The following is a 9,487-nucleotide window of genomic DNA, read 5'->3' on the forward strand; positions in this document are numbered from 1 at the left end:
CCCATGATCAACTCCTTGGTCACATTGTGCACATTATGATGATGTCCTACCGAGTGGGCCCAGAGATACATCTCCGTTTACACGGAGTGACAAATCCCAGTCTTGATTCGTGCCAACCCAACAGACACTTTCAGAGATACCTGTAGTGTACCTTTATAGCCACCCAGTTACGTTGTGACGTTTGGCACACCCAAAGCACTCCTACGGTATCCGGGAGTTGCACAATCTCATGGTCTAAGGAAATGATACTTGACATTAGAAAAGCTTTAGCAAACGAACTACACGATCTTGTGCTAGGCTTAGGATTGGGTCTTGTCCATCACATCATTCTCCTAATGATGTGATCCCGTTATCAACGACATCCAATGTCCATGGTCAGGAAACCGTAACCATCTATTGATCAACGAGCTAGTCAACTAGAGGCTTACTAGGGACATGGTGTTGTCTATGTATCCACACATGTATCTGAGTTTCCTATCAATACAATTCTAGCATGGATAATAAACGATTATTATGAACAAGAAAATATAATAATAACCAATTTATTATTGCCTCTAGGGCATATTTCCAACACTTGTTGCGTGCATCTTGGTGTTAAGATCTTTCTCCTTAGCCCTTATTCTTCTATGCTAGGCTGAGTGTAGCCTCTGGTTAGATATTCAATGGGGCAACACTTGTGCTACCCCACCCAATAGTCGTGTGAGATGCACAATTTTATACAGCGAATGGTATTGCTGACTGAGAAGCGTGTATCCAAGCATGGGATTTTAAGCTAACAAAAAGCATGGGATCTTCCCAAAATATTTCTTGCATTTTATTTATTCCGTATGTTAGTTTTGACCTAAGTCAAGCTTTATAAAGTTTGACCAAATTTATCAAAAACAATCTAAATTTTCACAATAAAAAATACTTATCATATGAAGATATATTCAATGATGATTCTAATGGTACTAATTTGGTATTGTGGACCGACAGAAAGGCCCATTCTCATGTGCGCTACTGCAGGCCCGACAGGGATAATAATGACTCACAGAAATATTTCAGTTTCTTGTAGTGATATGTGAAGTAAATAAAAATAGAGGGAGTACTACTACTAGCTAGTATTGCCGCTGAGTAGGAAGGACCCCTAGTAAAGAATTTATGTTTGACTCATGTAAAACCCTTCTAGAATTGGTAGTATGTAGGTTTAACTACCAGCTCTTTTCCGTGATATGTTTTTTTAGTGATCTACTAGCACATATGCCCGTGCGTTGCAACAGGAGAGATTTTTTTGCGAGAAGCATCGGGAGAGATAATTGATGTGTCCATCAAAACGTTCTCCACAATAGTGGCGCGACAGAGCGGAGAGCTGTGGTGTTCTCGTGGGTCATGTTTGGTCCGTGAGATGTTTATAGTAGTGGGGTTGGTCTGAGTGGCGCCCACCACCCAACTCGTGCCTTTTTTTCCTTCAAGTCCACCTCCTTGTCGAAGTTGTGGTGACCTCCATATTTTCTTTAAAACATACGAACATTTTTTTTGGAAAAAGCGTTAATTTCTGGAAAAAGGCAAAAAAAACTTGAAATCGGAAGATTTTTTTAATTCATAAACATTTTTTGAAAACAAGACCATTTTTAAGGCGGAGAAACGGACATATGTTGAATTTTTGAACAATTTTTTAAAATGGAAACTTTTTTTGAACTTTCAAAACCATTTTGAAAAATGTGTTTTTTATCACGAACATTATTATGAATTTGTGAACATTTCAAAAAATATATTTTTCGAATTTTTATTATTTCTAAAATGAACTTTATTTTGTAAGTCTCGTAAAAATTTGTAATTTGTTTTAGAATTAGAACTTTTTTGAATTTCGAGAAAAGTTATAACGAAAATATAAATTTAAAGTTCCAAATATTTTTGAATATGGGAGTTTTTTTAAAATTCTAAGATTTAACAAAAATTATTACAAAAAATGAAATTTGGGAAAATTTAAAAATAAAATTTATGGAAAAGGAAAATATAACTTGAAAGGAAAAATAGAAAATTATAAAAAACTCAAAAAACGGAAATGGGCCCGCCCAAGATTGGGCGACAGATGGGAAGCTAGAACTATATGTCGCTCTGCGACAAATAAGGTTTCCCAGCAGCGTGCGAAGGATATAAATGTGGGGCTTTTCTGGGCCTTAGCGCGTGCGGGCCACGTACAAAATTCTGGACAAAACTCTTTTGTTTTCTTTTCTAGTAGCTAGACCAAAAAAATTTAGTACCACCTCGGGTATAAAAAATATATTTTCGGTGGTGAATGGATGAAAAAATTGGCGAAATGCACCTTACTTTATTGGTAGGTATAGATATAGATATAGATATACTGCATAGCAACTCATACCAAAGTCCATCCTCACTTAATATGAAGGTACGTTTCATGATGAACCTAATGGTATTGAACCGATATTGCAGTTATTGATACTTTGTCTATAAACTTCATCAAAATTCATTAAGTTTGACTTAAGACTAATCTGCCCTAATTTTTGACAAAGTCCCACAACATTTTCTCCAGATTCTTGCAACGAAACAAAGCACAGCGGGAGTAACTGCATTTCATCATCATTGCGCACAACCCCTTCATGTTTCTGCATGTACTAATAAAGCTCGGTAATCCTGCACCAAGATTACCAGACTCATCTATCATACCATGACCGTCTTACGTAGGTTGCCTGCTTGGTAGAAGGCACGAGCATAAGCTTAAAACATAGCCCGCCAAAAAAATCAGCTCCTGAACCTACGGGGTGAAACGCACTCTTGTCTTGTCAAGCATTAGGCGGCGAACAAGCCAAAGCATCAAAATACCGAGGAGTCACCATTGCTAGGATGGCTCAGCTGGTGAGCGCTGAGCGCATGCGCCGCCGCTCTTCGAGGCCAGCACCACCTCCCAGCCAGGCCCTTTCAGAGGGATAAGAGGGGCGGCACTGGCAGCCGCAGCAGGGCCAGTTAGGTCGCTCCTGTCCATCACCTTCAGAAGGTCCTCGTCACTCATATCCGTCTGGATCATCCTGCCTTCCTCGCCCTGCTCATCCTTCAGCAGCGCCAGCAGCTCCACCTCCTGCCGTTTTCAACAAAAAGTAGGAACACATCAGCAATCATGCAATCGTTTGATGATCACTGAAGAGACAATTTACACGGTACACTGGACACCATCTTCTATATTCCGGACATATATTTTTACATCTAAGGCGTTAGGCTTAGCGGCATCTTGTTGAAATTATCCCTTCACAATCACCACGTGCTCTACCTTCAGGCCCGGCCCATAGGCCGGGCAAACGGGGCGCCCGCCCTGGGCCCCCGGGAATCAGGGGCCCCGGCCCAGGTGTAGTTTTCTGTTTAGTCTTAAACCTAGAAAATACAGAGGTAAAAAAAAGAAGAGGGCCCAAAGTGCAGCCAGTAAGGAAAGCCCACCACGCTGTTGGACATGGGTGGAAGTCACACGTTGGAATTAAATCGATGGTTGTTGGATAGGGATCTCTCTCCACGGCGGCGTCTCCTCCTCTTCCCAAATTTCCTATCTCAGTCTCCAAGAACAGCGCCGCCTCTCCCATGCCTTTCTGATTTTGAGATCGCGACCAACCATTAACGGAGGAAAATGGTGCAATTTCGGCCCCAATTAGCTCTTCTTCATCCGTTCATTCTGCTCCATCCCCATATGATTGAGAGATTGTAACAGGTTCTTATTTCTAGTAATTTGGTTCCTTAGTTCTGTGATTCAATGTTAAATAATGTCAATCCATGGTGAGAATTTTCATAGCACTATTTTAACTTTAGACATACTTATCTTTTGGAGGTAATATGTCTCTTATATTTGGAGGGCATTGTTCAGATATTACAGGCTGAAGTTTTCGTGGACTCGTACATTTCTTATATTCCATCCAACAATCCACATTAAGGTGCTTTCGTTCCTTGACTATATATATCTTGAACACAATTTTCTAGATTATGTATATTGAATCTTTTTCTGCAATTTTTGTAGTTCTGTTGTAGAATGTCTTCTAGTATTTTGCCAGTAGTGAATTGTGATTAGAGCAAAGAAAATAATGGGATTACATTTGTTGGTAGAGTATCTTTTTAAAGGAATTCCCAATGGGAGTAATTAACATTTCAAAACCTGTAGTTACTCTTGGGATTTATGATATTGGTTTTGTTTCATTTGAACAACGAAATAATAATTAAGATGAAGCCAAGATCATCGACATATAACGTGTTGCATCGTACCGATTGGTTATTTTACTTATGCAGTACTATAAATGAAGTGATCCCCGCAAAAAAAATGAAGTGTTAATGGGGCCCTAAGTTTTACTTTCGCCCCAGGGCCCCCAACATGCATGGACCGGCCCTGTCTACCTTCAGCTCTCCAAAAGCTCTCGTCATAATCTGACCCTGTGACAATGAGGAGATGAGCCCCGATGCCAAAAAAATTACGCAAGCAAGAGTCCAAAGATCATCCCCTAACCATACCTCAACAGGATTCGATGTTGCCAGCCGATAAACATGAACCTGTTTTGTTTAACCAATGCGGTGGCATCGATCCATAGCATGTAAATCCATCGGAGGATTCTGCAGAACAAATAAAGTGGGAACTCCTATGTGGCACCTTAAAAGCATCTCCAATGCATCATGTAGATATAAAAATAACCGAAAAATACATCACTAAGGCCTAAAAACGCCCCCCAACAGATAATGTAGATGCAAATTTTATACATCTGTTGTAAAATGCATCACCAAGTGATGCAAATATACATACACCGCTTGGGCGCAGATATACATCATCAGGGGAAAATATCTGGTGCACCGGAGCTTGTGCTACCGGTGCACCGAACACACAATGTGTTTTTAAAATGTTCAAAAAATTCTGTAAAAAAATTAGTACACTCACACTATATTAATGTAGGTTGTCATAAAATTTCAAGTCAAAATTCGAAACATAACTCAAAAAACAAAAATGACAAATTCAGCATTGAATAGTACATAACATAACCTGGGCTTTAGATTTGGCCCATTATCACACTGACGTCAAATTTGTCATTTTTGTATCTTAAAAAATATTTCAAATTTATGTACGAATTTTTATGACATTATACAATGATTTTGCGTTAACATGCTATAATTTTTTTCAGATTTTTTTAAATATTCTATAGCATCCGGTGCACCGGTAGCATCACAAACGTGGGTGCACCGGATACATTCCCATATCATCCGATATAAAACGCAGTTGCGCCGTGCGAAGCCCAACTGCCATCCGGAGGGCTCCCGCTGCCTCGCGACTACTCGATCCCCTTTCCGCACACGTCCTGCGACCCGGCGGCCTTCGTTGCCGCTACTCCCACGTTCGTCCTCCCATGGTAGCGCCACCAGGGATCCTCGAGGTGCGCCCGCTCGAGTTGGTTGCGGAGGAGATGGAGCTCGACGGGCTCCACATCCACCCGTCAGGACACTGTTGCTGCTCGAGGCTGGACACCATGGCGCCATGGCCTGATCTCGGCCATGCCCGCGCTCGTTGTCACCGGTGGAGGACAAGGTGACGCTGTTATTGCTGCTCAGCCACGCCCCGCGACTTCTATTGCTGCTCTCGAGCTCCCATTGTTGCTGCTGCATGAACTACTGCTCCGGGCGCTGCTGCTTTTCTTCTATTAGCGCAAATGGCATGCAGGCGCATCTTGTTTGATGATGTGCAATTTATAATTCTAGCATGTAAAAACAGTTTTGACCGCTCTGATTTAATTTAGTTTAAGTGGCTTCAATTGAGTACTACCCGCTCCATTTTATTTTAGTTTAATTTTAGTTTTGCACGTTTCGACAGTAAAATTCAGTCTCGACAGTTAAATTCAGAGACAACAATTTTTACATCACATTGAAACGACGCCGCGCTTGATGTATTTTACATGATCGGTTGGAGTTGGGTGTTTTTGGGTGATGTAAAACCCACTTTTTGATGATGTAACTTTACGTATAAATTTATTTGGTGATGCATTTTACATCTAACACTTTTTTATTATGTATTTTAAATAATTTGTTGTAGATGCTCTAAGCACCATCTGGAGGAACTGGTGCTCACGTGCGCCCGTTTGTGGGCCAATCAATGTAGAAAGCGAGCCGCTAAATCGCATTTGACCGGTTTCTTTTCTGGTAGCTCAATCGCATTTTGACTGGTGCGGTTGACTGGTCAACTTGTTGACCTTTAAAACAAATAAGCAAAAAATAAAAAATTTCCAAAACATCAAAAAAGTTCGTGAATTCAAAAATATTCACTAAATTTGCAAAAAAAACATCATGAATTTGAAAAGAAGTTCATTATTTTTTTTGGAAATTTTCATCAAATTAAAAAATTTCACAAAATTTTATAACTAATCATCGCATTTGAAGAAAGTTCATCAATTTTGAAAAATTTAATCGAATTTGAAAAAAGTTCATCTATTTTGTTTAAATGACATCTATTTTGAAGAAAGTTCATCACTTTGAAAAAACAATCATTGATCTGAAAAAGTTCACAAAAAATGAATAAAGCTCATAAATTCAGAAAAAATCACCAATTTAAAAAAACATGAATATGAATAAAAATCAATCCAATATTAAAAGAAGTTCAAAAAAATTAAAAATGATAATTAAATTTGAAAAAAACGTTCATAAAATTTGAAATAAAATCTAACAATTTAAAAAAAAGCTTCATCGAATTTGTAGCAAACTTCATCGATTTTGAAAACAAGTTCATCGTGTTAAAAAAATTCGATTTGGAAATGGTTCAAAATTTTAAGAAAATAAAAAATAAACATGTAATAAAAAAGAAAAGAAAAAAATAAAATTTAGAAACCCAAGTTGACAACGCTGAAAAAATGAACAAAGAAAGAAATTGGCTAGCCTGCTAAAAGACCTTGAGTACAGGGGGTGCGCCCTCTTTACTGCTGGATGGCATTTAAGCGGCACCTTAAGCGCCGTATAGGAAATGCCCTGAAGTTCAGCATATGGGAAAATAAAACGAGATAGGACGGGCCTAGCAGCCTGGTGTTGTAGTGCATGTGGGCCGTGTTATTTGGGCCCCTCATTGGACTGGACCAAAGCCTTCTCGCTAGGCACACTGGTCAGCGAAACCAGCCGATCGACCATAACGATATCAATGTCTCGCTAGGCATGATGAACGATGGATTGTATACTTAAAAAGGGCACAGCTGATGAATTACCCATGCATCAGCGCGGCCGGTAGGCAGGCGGTCAAAGGCTAAAATGTGACGACACAGCACGCGGGATCAAGACCGCGTGGCACACACGCGCATGCATTGGGTGGGCACTGGTAGCATAGCAGCGTGGCGATTTTGAAAAAAAGTTCATCATTGGGTAAATCATCATCGCGTGGGTGAAATTCTTGATCAGTAAAGTTAAGCCAGATTTAATGAAAATGCTGAGAAATTACTATTAAAAGTTCAATCTAAATATGTATATATTCCTATTGAAAATGGTGATTTGGTTTAGCATCATATAGAAATATAGTGAAATTGTACCACTCTTTCATTTTATACTTTATTTAACTTTGCCGCACATTAACTTTTCTCTGTGCTCCGCCGCTGATAAATACCACATGCTCCCTCACAGATGCAATAAATCATATGTAGGCGTAATTTATTAGAACATTATTATAGTGCCAGAGGGACAAAAGAAAGTCTAAAGAGCCTACATGTGGACCTAACCAAACCGTGTTATAAAAGGTAGATGTAGTAGCATAGAGCAAACATGACAATGCAACCTACAGTTGTGGCAAAGTTGACGAGAGGAGGTAATAGAGACAAAGCAGGTTGATCACCATGTTTCCGATCCGGTATTTGGATGGGAGCCCAATAGCATTCCGTGGGATTGAGTGACACAGGGAACTTGTTGAGTGCTCGTTGTTGTCCCCCATCTTCTCCTTACCCATTATTGTGCAATGCTAGTCTTAGTATGGCCTCTTGTTCGTCATATTGATGTGCATGAGGTCATTTTTCCGGTCGGACCATGTGTCGGAACTTTGCCTGGACATTGTATGAAAAAGTGATACAATCTAACATCTTTTTTGTGTACTTTTACTCCTGTTGTGTGGCATTGTTATATATTTAGCCTCTAATGTCACATCAACTCGAAGTATTCATCAAATTGTTGGGTCTCAGCATGTATACCAGTTAGCTGCTGTCTCGGGCGTTATACAAAAGGAGTAGCACAAGGCACAGATGAAACTTGGCGCCAAGCGGCTCAAATAGATTAACACTTTAGCACTGAATTTATGTCCCGATTATCTCGGCATGCTAGCGATAGGCTTCTTAGTTTACATAGTAGTCTTTCTTGTCAAGCTGATATTTTTTGGTTGTGTTTGTTCTGGATGTTCTGGCCTCTTCCTTCTTAGTCGAGATCATTTTTCTTGATGATGTAATAAACTCTGTAATAAGTTTGGATGCATGCATCTGTGACGCAGAACCGAGGGTAATAAAACATTCCATTGATATTTAAAACTAAACGCACTTATGCATTACTCACCCTATAGCTAGACTATCATCCAAATTATTACACCTTATTACACCAAGAGTCTAAAAGCTCATATGCTTTCGCACACTGAAGTACCACATACAGGTCTAGTGCGGGGCCATGTGGATAACCTGCACAAAATTAGAAACTTTCATCACTTTGGAAACAATATAATCATGAGAGTACCTAATTTTCCAACATAAGAGACATACTCCCGATCGGATTTGAGACTTAAGTTGCCTATTCGCCCCACCAAATGAGTTTCTAAACATATTTGCAGTACTAGTTAGCGGAGGAAGGTTAAAAGCCACATAATTGTTCATCATAACAGACCCACGAAAAGGCACATCACGAAAACAAATGATGGATCACACAGTCTTTGGCCCTGTTTGGTTCAGCTTTTATTGACAGATTCCGCTGCCGCGTAGCAGAATCTAAACCAAAGGGCGAACCCAGCAGAATCTGATTTCAGAAATCCGCTGCCAAAATCTAAACCAAAAGCGGAAGCAGCCCAGGACGTGCTTTCCAAAACCTGATTCCGCTGCGGGCCAAAATCTGAAAAAGCTGTATCAGCTGGTTTGCCAAATGACCTACATCTTTTTCATATCAAATTTTCCACAGCTATTTTTCCACAACAGATTTTTCACTGCTTTTAGAAATCCACAGCCGAACCAAACAGGGCCTTTGTCGTAGAAACAACAATTTTACTACCATTCCGGTTGTGTTTGGTCAGATTGTCATGGCTAAAATAACTCCTCTAGAGAGGTGACAAAAGAATATTTCTATTCTTAGGGGACTCCGATGTTCCAAATGAATTTCTCCTGAAGGAGCGGTTATGGTTCACCATGCCGACATACATGGATATTTACGGAAAACAACCATGGATATGTAGATTCCATATGAATACATCTAATTCTTAAGGCATGTTAACCTCCACCAGTCTCTGAACCAGATTTAACCATCCGTCAGAAGGCGACGT

At 39.8% G+C, this 9,487-nt stretch overlaps 1 pseudogene; it reads right to left on the reverse strand.

Moving 5' to 3' along the window:
- Positions 1-2,839: 2,839 nt before the first annotated feature.
- On the reverse strand, positions 2,840-4,572 carry LOC119332999 (annotated as a pseudogene).
- Between the last annotated feature and the right edge of the window lie 4,915 nt (positions 4,573-9,487).

The sequence above is a fragment of the Triticum dicoccoides genome, chromosome 7A (genome assembly GCF_002162155.2).
Source record: "Triticum dicoccoides isolate Atlit2015 ecotype Zavitan chromosome 7A, WEW_v2.0, whole genome shotgun sequence".
In the NCBI taxonomy this organism is placed as follows: Eukaryota; Viridiplantae; Streptophyta; class Magnoliopsida; order Poales; family Poaceae; genus Triticum; species Triticum dicoccoides.